Source organism: Anolis sagrei, chromosome 4 (assembly GCF_037176765.1).
Source record: "Anolis sagrei isolate rAnoSag1 chromosome 4, rAnoSag1.mat, whole genome shotgun sequence".
Classification (NCBI taxonomy): domain Eukaryota; kingdom Metazoa; phylum Chordata; class Lepidosauria; order Squamata; family Dactyloidae; genus Anolis; species Anolis sagrei.
Window position 1 is genome coordinate 219,553,268 of NC_090024.1, and position 22,931 is coordinate 219,576,198.

The 22,931-nt window shown below is 36.8% G+C and overlaps 1 protein-coding gene across 8 annotated transcripts in view; it reads left to right on the forward strand.

Annotated features, from left to right (window-relative positions):
- NCOA3 (nuclear receptor coactivator 3) overlaps positions 1 to 22,931 on the forward strand; it is a 115,142-nt gene that overhangs the window by 41,251 nt on the left and 50,960 nt on the right. For 6 of the 8 annotated variants that reach the window (XR_010909920.1, XM_060772151.2, XM_060772155.2 and 3 more), the window contains exon 2: positions 11,705 to 11,734. The exons of the other annotated variants lie outside the window; for them this stretch is intronic. The gene's annotated coding sequence lies outside the window, so the exon portion shown is untranslated. The remainder of the gene's footprint in view (positions 1 to 11,704; positions 11,735 to 22,931) is intronic. 8 annotated transcript variants of the gene reach the window in all.

A 22,931-nucleotide genomic window follows, 5' to 3' on the forward strand; every position in this document is an offset into this window, starting at 1 on the left:
AGGCCCCTTGAAGCAGTGAAAGCAAAATGCATTCATAATGATACTCAGTAGCCTCTGTTTATTCTAATCAGTGTTCCACAGTAACAGCTATTGTATAGTCTGATTCTCCCCACCCCCATTCCCCATCTTTTGTCTAGCATCGTTTCATTCATTGACCATTTTTATGTCAGGAAATACCTGGGTTTATTGTGGATGTACATATTTTGATGTAGCCAAACATAATACACATCAATTTTTAAAGGTGGAGTATTCGTATACATTCAGTTTATGTATACTGTTCAAACATTACATTAGAAATAACTACTCTCTTGCATTAATAAGTTATTACGGAAAGTAACTTTGAAACAGCACCCTTTTATCAACAAATCAGTATCTATTTTGAGGAAGGAACCATTTAAACGGTCACAACTGGTGTGAAAACAATCTTCATAAATTTTGAGATGATTTATAAATCATATAGTAGTCTAAATTCTTTTTTTATTAGAGTCATTGAAACAGATTTACTTATTGGTGACATAGCATATAACAATCAATTGAATGGGTCTGCTAAATAATGGGATGCCAGCCATTATGTACAGAGAACATTTCAAACCTGTCTGAAATAGTATGTGAACTACCTGTCATCTCATTTACTCAACACCTCATGTATTGTGCCACATTTTTTGCCTAGGTCTTGAATATTTGTAGAAAATGACCTTGAAATACCTATGCCTGTCAGCATCCATGCATATATGTATATATCTGTGTACTACATTTTTTTTCATTTTTGACTATAGCCCAACGTCAAAAGGCTTTAACAATGACATGAGATATTCCTTAAGCATTCTTGAGGATTGCTGAATCTCTCTCCGCCCCCCTCCTTCTCCTTCTCTCCCTCCCTCCCTCCCTCTCCCTCTCTCCCTCCCTCTCCCTCTCTCTCTGTATGGGTCGAGGAAGTGAAAAACCACTCTTCTCTCCATATTTTAATCAAATGCCTTCATATTGTGACTCACAATACTTGGTGCTGGAAAATATTGTATTGTGCAACACTAGGCTCTGCAGTGGCTAATTTCTGAGCTATATTTACCAATGTTGTGGCTGTTTTAAAAAGAGAAGGATTAGGAGATGTTTTTAAAAGTACAGCAAATTATAATTCTTCATACGTACTTATCTTTCCTGCAACAGAACAGCAAAATCCTGCTTATAAGTTCAGCAAATAAGTAAGCAAAACGTTCTGTTAAATATTTATTTTAATGGCTTCTGGTCATATCCTTTCTGATTTTTAAAAAATGTTTTTGCTTCAGTCTTGAAATCACAATAAGGACTTTGTATAGACCTGTTTGGAAACTGGGAGAGTTTGCCATTCTATTCAAGTTAAAATAAATGTTTAGCACTAACTATGAAAATCTGGGGTTCATAAGCTTTTTTGGTATCAAAAGCATGATCTCATCCACATTTTCTGGAGCTTAACATTTTTTTTCACTGTTAAAATTGAGAACAACTTCCTGCTATTTCTTCTGCAAGTCATAACTATGCAGTGGATATTCAATATTTTTTTAAAAAGAAGAATCCTATTGCACTTTAAAGATTAATACATTTATTAGAAGTTTTTAATTACAAATGCAAAATAATTTCATTAATGAAAACATGCTGAAACTTATTATCCAGTTTATTCTGAAAGCAAAATCTTTGCTTCTAATCTCAGTGAGCTAAAACTATTGAAGTGAAAATTCCAATTGTGAAATAACATAGGTTTACAGCATTGCAAACGGTTGTACAAGAAGATGTGCAACAACTTCCACAACAAAAAATATATTGGATATCTCCCTTGCTCTATTTTTTAAAAAAACATAATTGCTAAGTCAGTGGACCTTGTATTAACACAGTGATGTCATTGAATACAAGGCACATACTCTATACCTTTTTTTTAATTCTATGTTAACTGGTTCTCATGGTGAACCAGATATTTATAGACATGAATGCAACAACGTTCTTCTGCTCATTTTCCCCAGCACATTATATTCCCCCCAATACTGGAGATAACGTATAGCTGTCATGGCTAGTAGCAAGTCTTATCCAACATGCAAAATTTATGGTATATGTTGAAAAGGACCTCACTAAGTGGCGAAAAAACAGTTTCTTACTCAGACTGCCTCCAACTTATACGCAAGCTGAACATTCATGGTATTGCAACTTTGGTCATTGAGCATTATTTCTGAATCTCAGTTTACACTGCGCTGACATTTTGTCCAGGGTGTTTAATACATTAGGATCTTTGTTTCATGTTCAGACCATGTGTGTTTCTTTCTCTCTAATGTAGGTTAAGTTTGGTGAAGATTAAATAGATTTGTAGTAGAAGTGTCTAGCAAAAAACCCTTGAGATTTTTGGAAATTAACGTGTTCTGTTGGTAGAAAGACTATATTAACAACACTTCCAACAAGAAATCATCACTTAATTTAGTACAATTAGTCCTAGAAGAGAGACAAAAACATTTTACAGCAGATATCCATTGCCTCTCCTTATCAAGAACAGTATAACTTACAAATTTATTTTTTCAGAAGCTGTTCTGGTCCAGGGACCTAAAGAGTTTCTTGCTCATCTTTGCGCATCAGCCTGTGAAGAAATGCACAGAAAATAGATTATGGTTACTATTGTATTCATGTTATTTATATTGCATTGTTGGAGCAGGAACCAAATAGGAACATTAGGTGGACCCATGCTTTTATACCCCTAGCAAAATGTGAACAACTTTCTTTGAGTAGCAAATTCCTTGTTATATAGCACCACAGACTTTTAAATTATACATGCCATATGGTTAGAAGCCTAACGAAGGATTTTATCCACTTAGAAAGGTGAGGGGTGAAAGAAGTAACTGTTGCATGATTGAAATGTTCAGGCTTTCAGAGTAAATTCTACAGACACTGTATCATAAAGGAGCAACCTTTTAGTCTTTGGAACAGCTGAGGTCTTATGGGAGTTAGTTGTGTATTATTTGAAAGCCTCGTTTGGCTTGATAAGCTAGTTTTTTCCTGGCTGATATTAAATATTGGGACATATGTTGGCCCTGACTTTCTCCTTCATTGGTTTGGTGAGCCATGGTAGTGTATCACATAGGTAGTGATGCCCATTACATGTGAAACTGGGAAGTGCACTTCAATGAGAATTTACTTTCTGAGATCTTTAACCATAATGTGCTAACAGGTAAACCTTGTTTCAGTCAATCAGGACTATACCTCTGAGGAGAAGGGACAATACAGCAACTGGGAGATGCTTCTGTGTTTGCTGCTACATTATAATGAAAAAGGCAAATATATCTCAGCTGGGCTTAGTAACTTTCATATCTCAGATGTTTTTAAGGCTAAATCTTAGTGCTTCAAATAGTGCCTCATGCATCCTGAGAATTTCTTGTCCATTCTAATTTTAGTTTCAAAGAAGAACCTTCAGAAACTCCATCATAAAAATACAGAATTCTCAGGCTCGTATATAGTGTGGTGTATGATGCTAATTCATATTAGGTTAAACAACAGAATTTTAAATTAAGAAAGGTAATTTAGTAAGTAGATTTAAATCTCAGAGGGGTGGCGGAGAAGCCATTGGATGGTGCGAATTTGCAGGGGGTTAAGTCTGTAGGCAGGAAAAAAGTTCCATTCATAGAAGCCTCCCTTGCTTTCTATGTTCCCATTAGCATTGATGATCTGATGGGGGTGGATGTCAAGAGTGCGTAAACAGAGATCATATCAGGGAAATGGCGGAACAGTGAGAGGCAAAGCAATCCTGTTTTTCCAGCATAGATATACTCATCCTGGAGTTGTAGTTATTTTCCATTCCATTGAAATCAGTGACAGATTTCTTTTCTGGAAAAGGAAGATGAAATCCAAAGGAGGGAGGGAGGCACTAGTGCAGATGCAACAGGGGCTAAGAAGTGACAGCTCTTCTCCCATGGACCCCTTTTCATCCTTATTTTCCATTGTATTACTGCCTTCAAAATTCATTTATATGGCCTGAGATAGTCACATTGTAGGTGAAATAATGTAGTGAAGATAAAATGCTGATTTCTGTCTCTATATATATTGTCCTTGAAAAACACTGGTTTTAGACACACTGTTGCCTACATGTTTGCTCTTCAAGCACAACGGATCATAATGTACCTTATTAAACAAAAAGAATTTTAGGGAGCAGTCTTTGGCATTTGCATGAACACTTGCTGCTTTCTGTTAGAAGGAGCAACACCGTGTTGATTCATGAGCTGCATTTTAACACACTAGTCTAGAATCATGATTGTATTTATCTACACAAGTCACCTAGAGCCTTCTGCTACCTTGCTGCAAGTTGGTGTGATCTGCATATCAATGTATTGAATTACCACAGTAACAGGAAACAGCTAACCCCCAAACAGTACAGGGTAAAAATAAAGCTCAGAGCAGGAAAGCTTAACTTACAACTCAGTTAACAAACTTAACCATACTGATTAAAATTAGAGAGCTAGATTTTAATTTATGTGTTATTCAATTGATCGGTTTTTTTCCTTCTTCTGAACAGGGCCACCAAAAGGACCTCTCAAAACGTTTTTATGTGTACATTTTGAAGAACCATTTAAAAAGAGGCTTCCAAAGCCATATATATTGAAAAGCTTTGAACCTATCATATTCTTTTAGGGATACTAAATTTTATGTGTCCTGTTACCTAAGGGTAATGCCATGCACAAGTTTGATGTATGAAGCTCATTAAAGTTTTATACTTTGGACCCTTGTGTTAATGAGAACCAATGCACTCCAGAACAAAATGTTCAAAGCTCGGGCACATATGCTGAACATGTGTGCATATACAAAGCTTTCAGAATTTGCTTAAAAATGTGAAAATGACTACAGCTCCTGTTACTCTTGATATATATCAGCTGTCATGCAATTCAGCTCACTATGTACTACTTTTCATAAACCACAGGGCTAGAAAGACATGTTTGACTTCAGCAGCTGTATGTAATGCATTATACATGGCAATATCAACCTAGGGTCAAGAGTTTAAAGGCTTTTCTTTAGTATGGTAAAAATGACATATTTAAGAATATGCCACTACTATCTCCTTTCTAGTGGAAGTAAGTCAAAAATATCCACGATTACTCTTACAGACAATACTCAGGATAATTTATTCTACTAAATGAACTCTTTGAAAAGACTTATTCTACTTCAAATCTAATAATGTAGAAATCGATTGTATCTCCTGAAATGGCTAGTTCTACAGATTTATTTTCACAAACATTTTTTCCTCTAATTTTAAATAAAACTTCATTGCATAAATGAGTACGCCTCAGAACTGGTAGCTAGTATAATATAAACTGAAATTATTCTGTTGTACTTGATATTTACAGACTCGCGTATGTTTTTTCATACTAGGTCCAGCATTCTTTTTGGCAAATACATTACCCAATGAAGTAGACTATTACACAGGTTGAACCTCCATTATCTGGTATTCTGAAATACTCTAAAACATGGGTGGCTGAGATAATGGCACCTTTTCTCTCTGATGGTTTGGGGTACATAAATCTTCTTTAATGTGTAACATTATTAAAACATTGTGGATAAAATTACTTTCAGGGTGTGTAGATAAGATGCATATGAAACATAAGTAATCTCCCTGCCTAAACTCAGGTCCTATTTCCAAGTTGTCTCATCATGTACATATGTGGAAACAAAGATATTCCAAAAGCCTAAAAGAAAAAAAATCCAAAAAGTTTCTCATCTCAAGCATTTTGGATAAAGGGGTACATGACTTGTGTATATGAAAGCAGAGGAAGCTCAGAATGAGTTGTTCATTCACACAAGTATTTCTCAGACTAGTAATGTTAAGTGTCATGCTTGGTAGTCACATTTTCTGTTGTATAAAATGATTTGCTTGATTATCTAGCGTAGCAGTATTGAGACTGGCAAAGCAGAATCTGTTGATTAACTATGCAACCAAGCACATTTCATTTTGGAAAATTTCAGTCCATTAAGCTGCTATTTCACTTTTGCCAATTTCAGTGCAACCACTTTCAGTAAGCAAATATAATTTGATGCAAGAATGAGAAATATTACATGGCAAAAACATTTTCAAGGGGGAATATCTTATTGGCATTTTTTCTTTGGTCTTGAAGACCATTTGAAACTTCCACATACCGTTTGCTCATGTCTGTTTAAATGGCAGTAGCTCTCCAATCTCAAAAAAATAATAATGAGAGGCCCTTCTCGTCACTTTCTGCCTAATCCTTCTTTGAAGGGAGATACCACTATTTGAACTTGAACTTTTGGCATGCATTGCATGTACTCAGTTTCTGAGCAGACGTTCCTCCCTGAAGGGTTTTTGTTAATGCTGAAGATTTAAAAACAGTTCTAGCCACAGACTATAAAAGACAAGCAAACACTTTGAATGAAAAATTAACCATGGAAAAGCTCAGGTGGATTTATACTGGATATTTTTGGTAGTACTCTGCTCACTGTCACTGCAATGTTGGAAGCTAAACAAAAGTGGATCCAGCATGACTTTCTCAGAGCATGGCTTCCCCCTAGACATTGGAAGTGCTGCTACAGACTCCCCCTTCCATGTTGTGTACCCCCATTTTATCAATGTGATAAGATCCACTGAAGATTTCAATTGCAAAGCAAGCTCATATGTTTGGGATGTTTAAACATTGTTCTTCTTTGTGGTGCCTGTGAAATCGCACATATGGGTTTGTCTGTGTATGTGTGCTGCATTCTCTCCATACAGTAAAAGTAGCCATGGGCAGGGCCTCCATGATATTCCTGACTAAGTTTGTATGCCTCAGAATTCAACCCCTGCAGAGCTGCCCCCTCAGCTCCTTCAGCCCCTGTCATGATGGCCCAAGGACTCAGCTACGGCCCCTTCGAAGGCCTCTGCTCCCTCAAATGGTGGACGAAACGGTCCAATGTAAAATCAGGAGTACCTTTCAGACAAACATGATCTTTCCGCTTCCTATTGCCAGATGCTTCTCTTGAAGGCTGGGGAGCCCATCTAAACGACCTCATGGTACAGGGGCAGTGGTCACCAACAGACCGCCACCATCACATCAATTTTTTTAAGCTTCTGGGGGTAGAAAAAGCTTTGTGAGCTGCACACCTTCTCTTTTGCCACTGGGCCAACCCAGCATAGATTTATTTGCATCTTCTCTGAATGCACAATGCAATCTATTTTGTGCCAGATGCCACTGACCAGCCCTAGGATGCTTGGAAGACGCCTTTTCATCTGGACCCCAGGCCTGGTGTATGCTTTTCCTTCGATACCTTTGATAACCAAGGTTGTGGCAATGATAATATCGGATCAGGCGGACTGCATCCTAGTTACTCCATGGTGGCTGTGTCAAGCGTGGTTTGCACCATTCATACTATATTGGGAGACTGGGTGGGGCTACCACCAAAATGTTTCATTCTAGGGATCTAGAAAGATCGAAACAGCACTATGCATGAGCAGACAAACACGTATGTGCAAATTTCACAGATCACCATTTGAAGAAACACAGTTACAGGTAAGCAACTAGTACTTATGTAGTTAAACTTCGATGATAACACAAATTGAAACATTTTAATTAAATTTCAATTAAAATTGTAGAGAAAAGTTGTGATTTTAAAATAGAAAAAGGTACTGAAATGCAGTTAAGCTTTCCTGATATATTTTGTATATTTTGGGTGGTCATTATGGTATTGCTATTATTTTACATGAAGATATTCATGATAACAGTTTTATTATACACACACACACACACACATACATACTACAGTAAAATCTTTTAGATCAGAAACTCATTTTCTAGACATGGATACATTTTAGAAATAATAATTTTGTTTCCTGAGCATTGCTTTGTTAACCGAAAAAATGGTACCAGAGGGAGAAATAACAATTCAGTTCCTTACCTTCCTTACCTCCCCAAAAAAGAAAATTTCAGTGTGTTTTGGCAAACTTTTCATTCAAAACGAACATCATGCTAATGTGAGTAAAGCAATCAGGCTTGGTAAACCTTGCACAAGAGACCACTGAAAGATTCTTGCATAATCCACCCAGGGATAAAAAAAATATTTCACGAGCCAGAACATATTTATGATTTCCGTTTTGGTGGTGAAATATAGAATTATACTCAGGGTAGTTGTCAAAGCAGGTTTATCTGCTTTTCTATCTTCTCTATGTTTTGTTCACGAACACACAGGAATGAATTTTGGAGGCAGCTGCAGTTTACCTTACATATTGTAGCAAGGTACACATGCAACTGTAGGATTGACTAGAGCAGAATTCTATTTGCTCCCGTCTAGTTACATTGTTTACTGCAGACACACTGCTCCAACTTAAAACTGAAAATCTGTTTTTCCAGCTTTCTTTCAGTGTCTTCCTATTGCTGATATTGCTGCTATTGCTAAAAATATTGTTGTATTGGATAGGCAAGCTAGAATCGGGAATGAGAAGGAAAAGGAAGGTCTGGCTAGATATAAAAAGGCTTCGTAAAAAGAAGCTTTGTTCCTGAAAGCTTTGTTGATTGAAACATGCTCACATTCCACTTCATTCAATATCCATAAACAGTGCCATAGCCAGAAAAAATTTTTTTTTTGGGGGGGGGGGGATTTTTTTTGTGTGAATCATGAAGAGTAGTTCAATAACACAAAATAATCTAAATAGTTTGGTTCATTCTATAACTTATGTAGACTTAAATCAATTTAATGTTTGCTTATCATGGACTTAGAATGGGGATTTGGTTAACCAGTTAACCATCATGAGTAAATCAGGTTTATTTTTAACCTGAAAATTTTTGGAACCCTACCATCCCCCATCCACCTCCATCTACAGCTTTGACCATAAATACAGGTGTTTAAGTTAGTATTCTACTATTTGATTTCCAAACAATTTTTGGATTTCAGTTTTAGCCAGCTCAATCTGGCACAAAAATTGAAATGTGTGAGCCAGAAACACTAACTCGCTTATGTAAAAGTAGGAGGAAAAGATGAGTATTTTGGCCAACTTAGATCAAATTTGTATGCATGCTATTTAAGAATATAATATAAATTCACGTTGTTTATGTCATTGTCTTTTGTGATATCTTTAGATTAGAGGCCTGTCAATCTCAGTAGAAAATAACTTTATTTGTTTAGGGTTCAGTCTATTATTTTTATCGTGCCTTTCTCTTGATATAGATTTTCTGTTGTAGTTATCATTAGAAAAGCAACTGTTTACTTTTCTGATTATCAAAATTACAGTAACCTCTTATATATTAAAAGTCACAAGCTGAAACTTAAACTATGTGAAATTTCTTCTCCAAAATGTACTGAGGTCACAACCCCCCTCCAACCCCCCCCCCTAAAATTAGTTATACTGAAAAAGAAATGAAGTTGCCCCTCTTTTAGATTGCAGTTAAATGTAATCTTGCCTTCATTGGTGGGAAAAGGAATTAACTGCAAAAAAGTTGTTGCTTGAAACTCATTATCACCATGTTCTGATTTTGCTGAATTACATTTTGGCATTTCCTCTAACAAGAAATGACAGCCACGTTGCCTTTTCAGAGGGGGAGACTTTCTCTAAATACATACTATTCATAATGAAGGGTATGAGAGAGCTTTCTTTAGCTCAGTGCTCCTTGATTGACTTAAGCGATGCTGCGATCATTCTTGTAGAATGATTCAGGTTGGCTGGTATCATGACATGTTGTGTTGTTACTTTAAAAATGTTGGTGAATAGCTTCTAAAAGTTACCTTTGAGGGCTTCATCTCCGAATCATCCAGCTTGCAGAGTAATAAAAAGGGAAGCACTTTTACTGTAAATAGATATGATACAGGTATCCTTGAAGTTTCTTTTTTACCCTGCAAATTTCTGTGAAGTAAAGATTAATATGGGAATCATGTTGTCCTCCAGATGTTCTTGCAGAATTCTTCACAATCAACAAAGTTGGCTAGTGTTGTTGGGAATTTCTATCCAACAAAGTTTGGGGGTTGCCCAAGTTCATCTTTTAACCTTTCATTAAAATTGGCAGTGAATATTGTAAGGATATAAGCAAGTTCCTTCAAGATATTAAGTTGTTGACTGAATTTTGATTTGCCTGTTCTATAGTATAGTCTGATTATGTGCATGCAGTTCTATATGGAATTAATATGGCAAAACTAGTTCCTATATAGATTTTCTCTCTCTCTTGAATATACCTGAAGTGGATTTTACCTTGACTGTTTGTTGTATTGGATAGGCAAGTTGAAATATTGAATGTAGTAGCCTCAAATCAAAACCTTGAGATTCTGCATATTGCTCTCTTTATGCAAGTGTGTAATGTTTAATATAATTGGAGGCTATGTCCTTTTTTGGCTTCTTCATATTGCCAGCAGATATTAATGTGTCACAGTTAATAGGAACAAATAGTTGGAAATGCCTATAAAAACCTAGGGCCAAGCTTTAATACAAAACTTCTTTCTTTGCTGTTGCTTCTTTCGATGTCTGTCACATTCCCTATTTTCACTAGTGAAACATTTGAATTGAAACATAATTCCAAGATTGTCAGCAGAAGCTAGAGGCAGAAGACCAGCATTTATTTTCAGATGAATTATCATGTTTTCTAAATCTGGCTACGACTGGAATGTTTTCCAAGGTGGCTTTTAGACTTCAGACTTCTTTTCAGACAGTGTTATTGTGTCTCTAATTAAAATGAATCTTACTGACAAATGAGCATGTGTTCTTCTGGATAGTATCATCTGCTGAAGAGGGGGAAGTATTTTTTTAAATGTGGTGGACTCTCTTTCATTAAATATTTTAAAGCAGAGGTTTGATTGTATGGTCATAGACATTGCAGTAAGAGATTTTTCACATTAACATGAGGTTCAACTAGTCGTTTTGAATTATCTGTTTTAAGCATTTTTTTCAAAAAAAAGTATTTATTTAAGTTTCAGGAACAAATATAAATAACAGAAGGATAAAAATAAGAAAAAAAGAAATAATACACAAGCAGGCTCAGGGCATGGATACAGCACACGTGTATTTAAAGCTTATAAATCGTAAGTGTCTATGTAAACGATAGTGATATTACTAATTACTGTAAAGGTTCTTCCTATGAAAATTTAAGTTGTAACCTGTTCAAAATTTTGTCATGATGAGCCAGAATAGATCAGCTTGTTACCTTGGGCCCTGTCTTCTGTGGAGTTTCTCAGCTTTCTAAGTATTGGACTGGGTTTGTGCCTGTCATGCACAAGTCCAGTCCATGGGGCTTTCCTACTTCTTCCTCTCACTAGAATTCCATTTTTTATGAGGAGCACTTTGGAACAAATGGGGAATGGAGTAGGCATCATGTAGCTTTCTATCTTCCAAGGATTTCCATCAGCCCCAGCCAGCACTGCTAGTTGTGAAGGGTGACATTAGCAACATCTGGAGGGATACAGGTGTAGGAGATGTTAGAGCAGGATGAAGGTGCCTTGCATAAAAACACCTCTTTTGATTTAGGCACTGAATTGTGGAAATCTAGTTGCAATGAAGTGACTGAGGACTTGTTCAGATGGAGCATTCTAGGGAGAAATATTCTATTTCAAGAGTGTTGAACACTTATATACTTCTCCCACCCTTATCTTCATTGCCACATCTGATAATTGAAACTATTATGTTGAGATTTGTTACTGATGATACCATCTTGGCAGAGTTTAAGGCTATATCTTAAGATGCAGTGTTTATAGCGATATCAAACAAAAGACGGTGACACAATCTTTTTACTATTTCTTTCAGAAAGTGTTACGTACAGTTATGCTCCTGATGGTGAGTATACTGTTTACAATTTTGATTTAAGTTAAAATATTGAATAATGTAATACAGCTAGCTGAACTAAATGTCAAATTTTCTGAAAATACAGGACTGAATATAATTTGATAACCTTTATAGAGTACTTCATTTTAAAATTAATTTACTTTATTTGTGCAGTTTTAATTGCAATAGGACAATGTAATTTGATCTCACAAATATCTCAAGTACAGTTCTTGAGTTTATATAGAGTGCATGCATGCTCTTACACAAATTGGAGATGTGTGTGCATGTTCATTCATGTCTTTCCTAAGCATATTTCTCAGAATAAATAAATCACTCCCTTCCTTGCTTTTGAACTGTAGATAATCCTTAATTTTTCTGCTTCGGCTGCAATATTTAAACCTGACCATAAAATCAAATTATTAAATATATTCTGATTGGCATTCAACTTACACTTCCCAATGACAATGTACATGACATATTAATTAATAATTATATGAATATTAAGATGATAGTAACTGTAACCAAACTAACAGATCAGAATTCCAGACCAGTTGATATATTTGAATGAACCATAGTTGAAGCTAAGCTTCATCCTTATTGGCGAGAATATAAATGTGTGGCTGTTAAAAGTGGGAACAAGATGCTTTTGATTCTTTGTGATAGTGATGGAGAAACCATGATTCTACCTCAGTAAAGACTCATGTCCTTGGTTGGTTTTTTGTTTTGTTTTTGATTTCTGTTCTCTTGCATGCCTAGTTTCATTGCTCATCTCATTAAGCCAGTTTTCAGAAGACATTGGCTTTATTACTGTTTACAAACCAGAATTTTTTTAAAAAAACAGAGTCTGATCAAAGACAGGTTTAGAATCCTGGTTTGTGAACTAATTTGAGTTGTTACAAGATAACAGTAAGTATTGGTTATTTCTTTACAGTTGATAGAGATGCAGAGGAATAAAATAGTACAGTGATCATTCACATGGCAGAAAGTGTGGTTCCCAATTAAAATAGGAGCAGGGGGGACATTTCTTTTTCACAGAATGCTCGTAAAATGCTTGATCTGAATGTTTAGAAGGGTCCTCTCTCATTGAAATGAATAGATGGGGATATATGCTTGTTAAGTGTGGTTGAGATCTAAATACGTATTTTGGGCGTAGGATTTGTTTTCTTTTGCACAGCAAACTATGATGCTGTACCCCAAATTGCTTCATCAATTTCAAGAATGGGTTTGCCCTATAGCATTTTTTTCTTTATCATGTCAGAAGTGAATTGAGAATTCAGTTTGTGTGTGTGTGTGTGTGTGTGTGTGTATATACACACAGAGTTAAAAACTTGGCATTATACGAAATTTCCTTTGTTCAGAGGCCGGCCACTTGGAGTGTCTCTGGTGTTGTTGTAAGAAAATCCTCCATTGTGCATGTGGCAGGGCACAATGGAGGATTTTCTTACAACAACACCAGAGACACCAGCAGGTAGTCTGTGGTCTGCTCTTCTCCACACACCCTATGTCATTAAGAGGTGCTGTTCAAGAACTATACTCAGAGTTCTCTTGGGTACTGATAAATAGTTTTGGGATCCCAGCCAAAGACTTTCATTGTAAGCCTGAGTGAAAATGAATACAACTTTAATTGCCGTTTCTGTCTACACACACTGAATACTTATTTATATTAAAAACATATAACATGTTACTTTTATAATTAAAATAAGCAGTTTACAACTTATTTTAAAAATCCATTTTAATTACGGGCTATTTTTGTTTTCTCTTCTTATTTTACACGGGCAAATATTAGTTCTGAGTATTTCTAACTGCACAATGAACAATGCTAGCAATATTTTGAAATAACTTTTAACATTGAAATAAAAATGCCTGTGTCAACTGGCTTTATACATAAAGCATTAGATTGGCTGAAGCACAGAAAAGGGAGATATCCAGAAAAACAGGAAATTCTTCTGTGTGACCTTCCTTAGTACTCTTGAACTATGTGTTAGAAGACATACACCCTTTATTGATAGCTGCTGAACATTTAAGTAATAAGTTATAGTCTTTTTTCTGCTATTCCTTTCTGGTCTCTTGCAAGTGTAGTGTGGTTAAAGAATTCAACACGGATTTTGGAGATCATGTTCCAGTCCCCACAGGACAAGTAAATGTACTTGAATTGTCTTGGTCAAAGATTCACTCTCAGCCTAGTGTACTTCATGGGGTTGTTGTAAGGAGAGGTGGATGGTCATGTATGCTGCCTTAAGATCAGTGAAATATAAAGGTTAGAATTTTATTTTGCAGAAGTGGCTTAACTGCATATTTCTGTCCTATAGGATGGATACTATGCATCTACAAGTAAGAGAAAGAGATATACAGAATAGCCATTGGAACTGTAGAAGGCAAAGAGAAATGTGGAGTGAGGTAGCAGCCATATCACTTTAGAAGAGGGGACTATTGCTTTTAAAAGGAGGCTCTCTGCCCTACAATTGTTCTCCATTTCAAATCGCTCAAATAACCTTGGAAAGTGGTTTTCTGGGTTCAAAATTTTTGCTGCTAAATAATAAGTGATAGGATAGGTGTATGAGGATCTGGTTGGATGAAACTTGGGGATTAACCTTTCTCATCTCCACCCACATCTGTTTTCTGTGTGGTGGCAACATGTACATCCTAGAAGGGGCTGCAAAGGCATAGTTGCAGTGGTGCATCATAAAAATCAAACCCCATGTTGTGGAAATCAGAGCAGGAGGATGAATACAGACATTTAATGTTGTTGGAAAATTAGAAATAGAAACTTCAAGGTATCTTCTAATTTATGGCTGCATATTGTAGATCTTAGCACTAGGTTCCAGCTGTTAAAACTATATATAATTTGTAAATAATCAGCTACTAAGCAATGTGGAATTAAATTGGTGGACCAGATGCATGGAATGATAAATGAAACATGTCTTTACAGGATATAATGAGCTTTTATCACTTTTGCTAATTGCCTTTCTCTTTTCCCCCAATCATCTAATTATTAAAAAAAATATAAGAGAAAGCAAAGTTTTGATGGCGGCATACTTTTTTGAAAAAAGGGGGATACAAAGGAGCAAGCACTGTGTAGTGTTTTAATTTGAGGCCACTGTAGACAACAAAGTAAAAATATCCAAAATTGGGGCTTAAGCTTCCTGCTTTCTCTGATATTAAGTGAAATACATTTTGCTTACACCTATGTGCATATTTCCATTTGTTTTTAGTTGAAGGGCTGACTTCAAAACTTGTTGACTACTTAATAGAGGTCATGTGGAAGGAAGAGCTGCTAATTTGTTATCAAATACCATATTAGCTGTTTAAGCCAGTTGACGTGTGTCCAACTAAAACTAAAGCAATGGCCTGGGGTTCAGGCATTGATTTAATACGAGAACCGTGCATAGGCACTCAAATACTGCTATATTCCCTATTTGTTTTCTCATAACCATTTCCCTTTCTTATTGCAGCAGTGCATGTATATCATGCTGCGTTATGCCTATAGCACATATAATCTATACCAAGTACAGGTGCTTCAGATATGCTACATCTCAATTCTGATCAGCTCTAGTCAGTGTACACTGACAGAAGTTTAAACTCAGCAAACCAGGAGGTCCACAAGTTGCCTGCTCTATGCCTTACTGAAGGGTATTGAATGTAGAACATGTGTGGCTTGGTGCTTTAGTTGTGGCTTGGTTGTGACCACCCAACAGAAATAAGCAGCACGAACTGGAGCAGTTCCTTTTAATGGAATGCTCAATGGCAACTCCACTGTCTTCAGCATTGGTGACATACTTTTTGTAGTGGCATTTTGACAGCCACATTCCTCTGTGGTGCTTCTGAACTCATTCTTCTGCTGAGCCTGGGGAAAAGAGATTTAGTCATTTCCCTCCATTGTGGATTAAAATAGAAGCATTGGTGACTTTTTTTTAATGAAATGGTCAAGCTCTGATGATAAGGCATGTTGAGGTTTCCCACTACTTATTGAGATGCATTTGTTGAAAGGGATCAGTATTTAAACTGGGATGGTTTTACCAGAATGTTCTTAGTTAGATAAAAGCCTCACAGAGATGCAGCACTTCCTAAAAGCATTGTCAATTTCTGTTACTATTTTGAAAATGTTAGTACACAGCCAACACATTTTATTTGCTAATTTAAGAAAGACTACATTACAAACTGTAAATGTATTAATTAATTAATGTAATGTAATAAAGTTGCGGATTTGTGAAATGATAAGAGTGGTGGTAACTTAACCTTGGTTAAAAAGCTCAGAGGAGAAGGAAAGGAGTTCTATAGTACAGTTGGCCCACCATAGCCTTGGATTCTGCATCCACAAATTCAACCATCCATGGCTTGGAAATATTAAAAAAATAATGGAGCAGATCTTGAGTTTGTCATTTTGTATAAGCTCACATATCATTGTGTGTAATGCACCTTGAGCATAGAAAACAATGAAGTTGCCCTCAGGGAGATAGGGCAGGCCATAAATAAATAAATAAATAAATAAATAAAAAATAACAACTTTATTTATATTCCACCCTATCTCCCCTGGGAAACTCAGGTAGATTCCAACAAACAAAAAGGCAGACATTCAATGCCTCAATAACAGTAAATACACATATAAAAACCCAAGATAACCCCACGTAAAGAGCAACATAAATATAACAACTATAATTTAAATAAAATATCAACCTTTGAAAATTATAACTAACATAGAACTTAAACATAAAACATCCTAATTAATTTATCAAAACAACACAAAAGTTATTAATGATAAAGTTGTTGTTATTATAAATGGGCTACAGGTGCCCTCAACGTTGCTTTTGTGAACTGCGTGATTCCTCCAGGCAGCTTTTTCCCCCACACAGCTTTCAGGACCAATTTAGTCTGTGGGAATGGTGTCTTGACTGCACAGACACAGGAAATAGTGGGTTTATCCTGCGCTTTCCAAGAAGGTGCAGAATAAACCCACCACCTAATTAAATCGCTACAAACTAGGGTTTTCCTGGTTTGTGGTGAATTAATTCTGGATTGTTCCCGAAGTCATCTGGAAAACCCCTTCTTTATTGCGGGAGTTACCACAATATAGGGCTGTCTGGATGCACCCCTTATCAGTCTGAAGGTGAATCAGGGTTCGGGGCTACAGCCTATGTTGGATGGGGATGCACTCCCCCTGAAGGCATAGGTTCACAGCTTGGGGTGATTTTGGATTCATTTCTGATCATGGAATCTCAGGTGTCGGCAGTCCCCAGGAGTATCTTCACACAATTAAGACTGTGTGAAGGCCAGCTGCACCCGTACCTTGAGAAGCCAGACTTGGCCATGATAGTCCACGGCTTAGTGACATCCCGCTTGAACTATTGCAGTGCTCTCTACATGGGACTGCTTTTGAAGACAGTTTGGAAGCTTCAGCTGGTATAGAGATCAGCAGTCAGGTTACTAACTGGAGTGCCACACAGGGAGAGAACCACTCCCATGTTGCAGCAGCTCTACTGGCTGCCGGTCTGCTTCCAGACTAGATACAAAGTGCTTGCCATTACCTATAAAGCCCTAAACGGCTTAGGTCCAGGCTATTTGTCAAATCGTATCTCCTCATGTAAACCATCTCAATCACTGTGGTCAGCAGAAGAGGCCCTACTCTTGGTCCCATCCCTGTCTGAAGTACAGCTAGTGGAAACGAGAGAGAGGGAAACGAGAGAGAGGGCCTTCTCCATGATCACCCCTCGCCTCTGGAACGTCCTCCCTAAAGAAATAAAAACATCCCATTCCCTTCTCTCTTTTAAAAAACAATTAAAAACTTACTTCTGTTCAATGATATATGGAGAGGAGGAGGATTAGAAGTTTACATATAATCAGGAGACCACCTCCTGGGTATTGCTATTATATTCTGATCTTGGTTTTGGCTCACTTGGTACAGTTTGCTTGCTGGCTTTATTGGCCGTTTAATATTTTAATAACTTTTAATGGATTGTTATGTGTGTTTTATATAATTTATGCTTAATATTTTGTATACAAGATGTAAGGTAAAGAAGGTTATGTTATCATTTAATTTTTGTGTAATTTTGTTGTGGTTGTTGGTTTCTTTTGAGATTTGATTAGCCTGTTTTTGTATTTTTTTTATTTATATATGTGTTTGGCATGGAATGTTTGCCGTTTTTTGTTGGAATCCCCTTCAGTCCCCTTGGGGAGAGAGGGCGGAATATAAATAGATGATGATGATGATGATTACAAAGGCTGAAGAGTTGTGATATAAAGTTTTGGAATCCTTTTTTATCCTTTTCCAGCAAACACATCTAGAGCCAAACAGCTGCAACCATGGCTCTTTATTATTGCACCGCAAGCTGCATGTAGAGTAGATTTTTCCTCTGTCCTGATAAAACCCTAGGAGAATGCCTCTGTGCTCTGCAAGAAGGGCCTCTGAGATTTTGCAAGGTGGAACAAGATTGCTTTCTTCCCACATCCCTAGGGTGGGGTGGCATCTATCAAAACTTGAGTGTTTTAAGGCCCAAAGTACTGGGCTACAGGCAGCCCTCAAGGTTGCTTTTGGGAAACTATGATTTGTTCAGACAGATTTTTTTATAACCCCAAAGAGCTGGACCATAAATCTCCAATTAAGTTTTCAATAAAGATAATAGTAGAACATGACAGTTTTTCTATTTTGTACAAAATATGATTTTGATAAAATATGACCAAAAGATTCAGTTTTTGGTGTCAGAAATTTATGGGCCCCTTGGGTCTCTGGGCCATGGACCGATGGGGCCATGGACCGATGTACCAGCTGAACCCTTCTCTTATAGGCACTGTCTGCAGGGGCTTGTCAATGCAAGTAAAATGGAGATTGGAACAAGGACTTCCCACAACTACTTTGATAGACCATAGGATTTGATCCTTAACCTATGGGTATCAGTTTTTTACAAGTCAGTAATAAGTGGTTTGAGCATTGGATTATGATCCTGGAGAGTAGGGTTTGGTTCCACGGTTGGCCATGGAAACCCACTGGGTTACCACAGAAAAGTTACACCCCTTCAGCTCCAGAAAATTCTGTAATAATGACTTCAAGGCACAGAGCAACAGTATCCCCTTTTAAAGAAACATTGAGAGAGATGTTTCTTTAAAAAGGGATACTGTTGCTCTGTGCCTGTAAGTCCTTTCTGATTTATGGTGACTCTAAGAATTTTCTGGAAGCATTTAACTTGCACTGGTACCAATATTGTTATTGTGATGTTCTCAAAGTAATGTAAAATATCTGGGTTGCTTAGAACTATTTATGCTTTCTCAATAAATAATCCTCAAGTGGAAAAATGTGAATGAGATCAGCTCAGAATCTAGGCTTGTATTAGTCAATCAACTTGATTCACTTATAAAAAATGTAAGAGGACAAAGCAGGAGTTCATGCAAATTGCAATGCCTTTGTAATGCTAGACATGCCATTCTCAGAAGGTCTACAAAGTTATCTTCTCAGAATGTTTTGAATCCTTGCTGAGGATTGGCTGTACACGGATATGAGAACTATGGAACAAAACTACCTATTCTGACAGGGTAATGGCCTTTTTTGTTTGTTATGACATAGTTTGTGTGTGCTTGCTTGATTATATGTTCTGTTTTCACCAAGAAGGTGACTGCTGTTAGTTTCAGAAAGTGTTAGAATGATATGTACTGTCTTCAGAATGAAAGGGATAGTTATAACAGCAAGGAACTGGCAAGCTAGTCTGACATTGAATATCAGAGCTGTTTATTTGGAATGTTGCCTCCTCCCTTTTAAGGGGAAAATATTTTCTTAGCTGGTCAGTTAAAAGGTAAGTGATCTCCCATCTTCATCAGCTGGTATGTGTGAAAAAGTGCATGTCAGAAGCAATGCTTTGTAAGAATAATTTTATTTTGGTAGTTTGTCCAGTTCATAAGATAGCAAGTACGGCAATATCTCCTTTCATAATATATACAGTTCTCTTGTTTGCAGCAGGCTCATTTGGAATTAATATTACTATTACAGTTGTGCAAAGCAACAAATCTACACAAAATTTCTTGAAAATTTGTGTACATAGTTGTCTGCTATATTTGTTATCGGGAGCCCCCGGTGGCACAGTTGGTTGAACCACTGAGCTGCTGCACTTGCTAACTGAAAGGTCGCAGGTCCGAATCTGGGGAGCAGGGTGAGCTACTGTTGTTAGCCCCAGCTTCTGGCAACCTAGCAGTTCGAAAACATGCAAATGTGAGTGGATGAAAACCTTTACCTTTACTATATTTGTTATCACTTTTGAATGCTGATTGACATTCAGTAGTGTTTTATTGTCTCTCAGTTTTGTGGTCTCAATTACCTATGTTTAGAGTATTTGATATTTAGAAACAATGATGCCACAATCAAAACAAGAAAATATATGCTGTCATTTATGGTACATGTGGATACATGGGTATGACCCACTTCTTTTAAATACGTTACCTTTAAAACAAAAAATGGTGTATCCTACTAGCTTACTGCCTGCCTTTTCAGACAACTTAGGGCTCCCCTTCCACACAGCCATGTAACCCAGAATATCAAGGCAGAAAATCCCACAGTATCTACTTTGAATTGGGTTATCTGCATCCACACTGCCATATATTCCATTTCAATGAAGATAATGTGGGATTTTATTCGTTGTGTGGAAGGGGCCTCACTCACATGTAGTTCTCAAGCTGTAGCACTGTTGTAACCCTATGTTTGCATGAATCTATTTGAACTTTGATTGGGAAAAAGAGCAGAGAGACACATGTAAAATCTGTCATCTTTTGGAGTCAACATGTATAGAATTTTCTCAGGCTTGTTGTGTAGTCCTCTGCCTCCTGAATTCACAAAAATGCATGAATAAGGCTTGAATTACCAAGAGAGTAAATCTCCATTTTACCTCTAAGAATAAACTAAATTGAAGAAAAGTAGGTCACAGTGTTTCATTTGAGAAGGAAGAAGTGGTTCAGAAAGTGTGCAGCCTCTGAAAATGTATAAACACCCAATGTTTTGCCCAATTTTCTAAAGATTCATAATGTACTTTTTGAAAAATGTATTGAGAAACATGATATGGAAAAACACTATGCAGATAATTTTGGGAAAATAACCTGAAAATATTAGATATTTATTCTCCCCCTTTAGCCAGTAGAGCCTATTAAAACAACTGTGGCCGTGGGATCAAATTTAGCCCCCATGTTTGTTATTGTAGTTCTATACTACTCAAGACCTCCCTCTTTATTGTATGGCTATGCAGGAGAGGAAGAGAGAAAATTAATTGCATTTTCTGGAAACCCCAAGGAGCAGTGATTTCAATTTTTAAACAGGTGGCATCCTGCTCCCAATCTGTTTAAAAACACAAAACATTTTATGTGACTTCCCATCTCTTGGTATTTTCCAGCACTTTTGGTAGTCCATGAGATCTTCATAAAAGTTCAAGATTGGGCCTAGACCAATCACAGTTGCCAACTTATACATTAAATTTAGGAATATACACCCTAAGTATGCAGATAGTCTCAATTTGACTGCTGCATCTTCATCCACTAAACACTGTATATGTAAGTGGGAAAAACAATCTCATGTATATTTCCTTACTCGGAAACTAAGCTTCATATTTTTGCAACAGTATTGTCTCTTGAGGGTTCAACAAGAATCCAGAATTTTTAAAAAAATGCTATGCTTATTGAACTCAAAAGGACCTATACAACTTCTCCCTTCACTTGGATCCCCATCATACCCTGCTACCATATGTATCAATGACTTTGGTTTGTAGTAAGCTTTATTTTTAATCAATTTCCTAATGATTCCTAACCAAACAGAGTGGATTTCCTGTGCTCTGTTTCCAGAAGCATAGACACAAGCTCAAAACATAATAATTTATATGTGACATTAGAACTGTTGCCCCAATTTGCATAAATTTATTTCAGCCTTGTTTGCCATTTTAAAACTGATTTACCCAGTTTGGAAAGATCCTTTTTAACTCCCTTATTTCACCTACCACATCCCTAACAAATTCTATTGGTTTGATGTTTGGGTAGCTAACTGATGAACTGGTCATGGAGTGATATTAAACTGCTTCTGGATCTGGTCCCTAGATACAGTCAGTTAATTATGTAACAATCAACTGTTGACTCGACATCATGGGCTCAATGGGTCCTTAGATGATGATCATGCTGATGATGATGGTTATGATGGTATTATCCAGTCACAGTAGACTCATTGAGTCAGCTGTTGAGTGGTGAGTCAACATGAAGAACTCAATGCGTCCTTAGATCCCACCATAGTAGTCCCCAGCCTCCTGTCCTTGTTACTATGGGTACCATGACATCAGTCCCTGGGAGTTTTCCCTAGGGGTTGACCCCAAGAGATGATACCACAGTCACATAAACTTCCTTTCAGTTATCTTTGTTCTGCTACCTCTGAGGCTTTTTTCTGTTCCTGCCCTATTCCCCTTAGCAGTTACATTTTAGGTATTGCTGCAGAAGCCATGCCGTCTCCTCATACCATAACCTTGTTCTTATTTTAATACCCCTAAATAGTTTGGTGTGATCCATGAACTTTGCCACCTCACTTCTCTGTGAACATGGTTAAAAGCACTACGGATATGAGCCCCCACTGCTTTCTTCCAAGACATGATATAAATGGGTTTGGAAACTTTAAAATTTTACAATAAATTGAAACTATGTGGACTATGCAATTTGGGCACTTTGTCTTGCATATTTTATTGACAATAGTTTCCCCTTTAGACTTCTTTATATTATTTTGTATTATTTTATTGTAACATATAACTAAATATAAGCTAAGCTAAAATCTTACGCTGAATATAAAATGAGCGTTTGAGCCTAGATATGGAAAGTGGACAAATTTGGCATTTGTGAGGACAGAATAAATGGTATAATTAAAGTAGTCTGTTTTAGAGGATTTCCTGAAGAGTAAAAAGGGAAGAAAATGACCAATATTTTGCTTGTTCGGTAAGAATGGTTCTTTCAAGACTGTAACAACTATTCTGGCACAGTGTCTGGGTTCCTATTAAGTCCAGCTTTGTATTGGCATAATTTTGACCCATCAAATCGTATAATCTAAGCAGCTGGCAAAGTCCTAACTAATCATATTCTCCCTATAGGGGAGGAGTATAATGGTTAAAAACTAAACCTTATATTGGTCAGAATTGAAAAAAAATGGTCCTTCTCTCAGTACAACTGAAACGTGAATTGTGTGTGTCTTTTTCATTGCCTCTGACACATACATGCA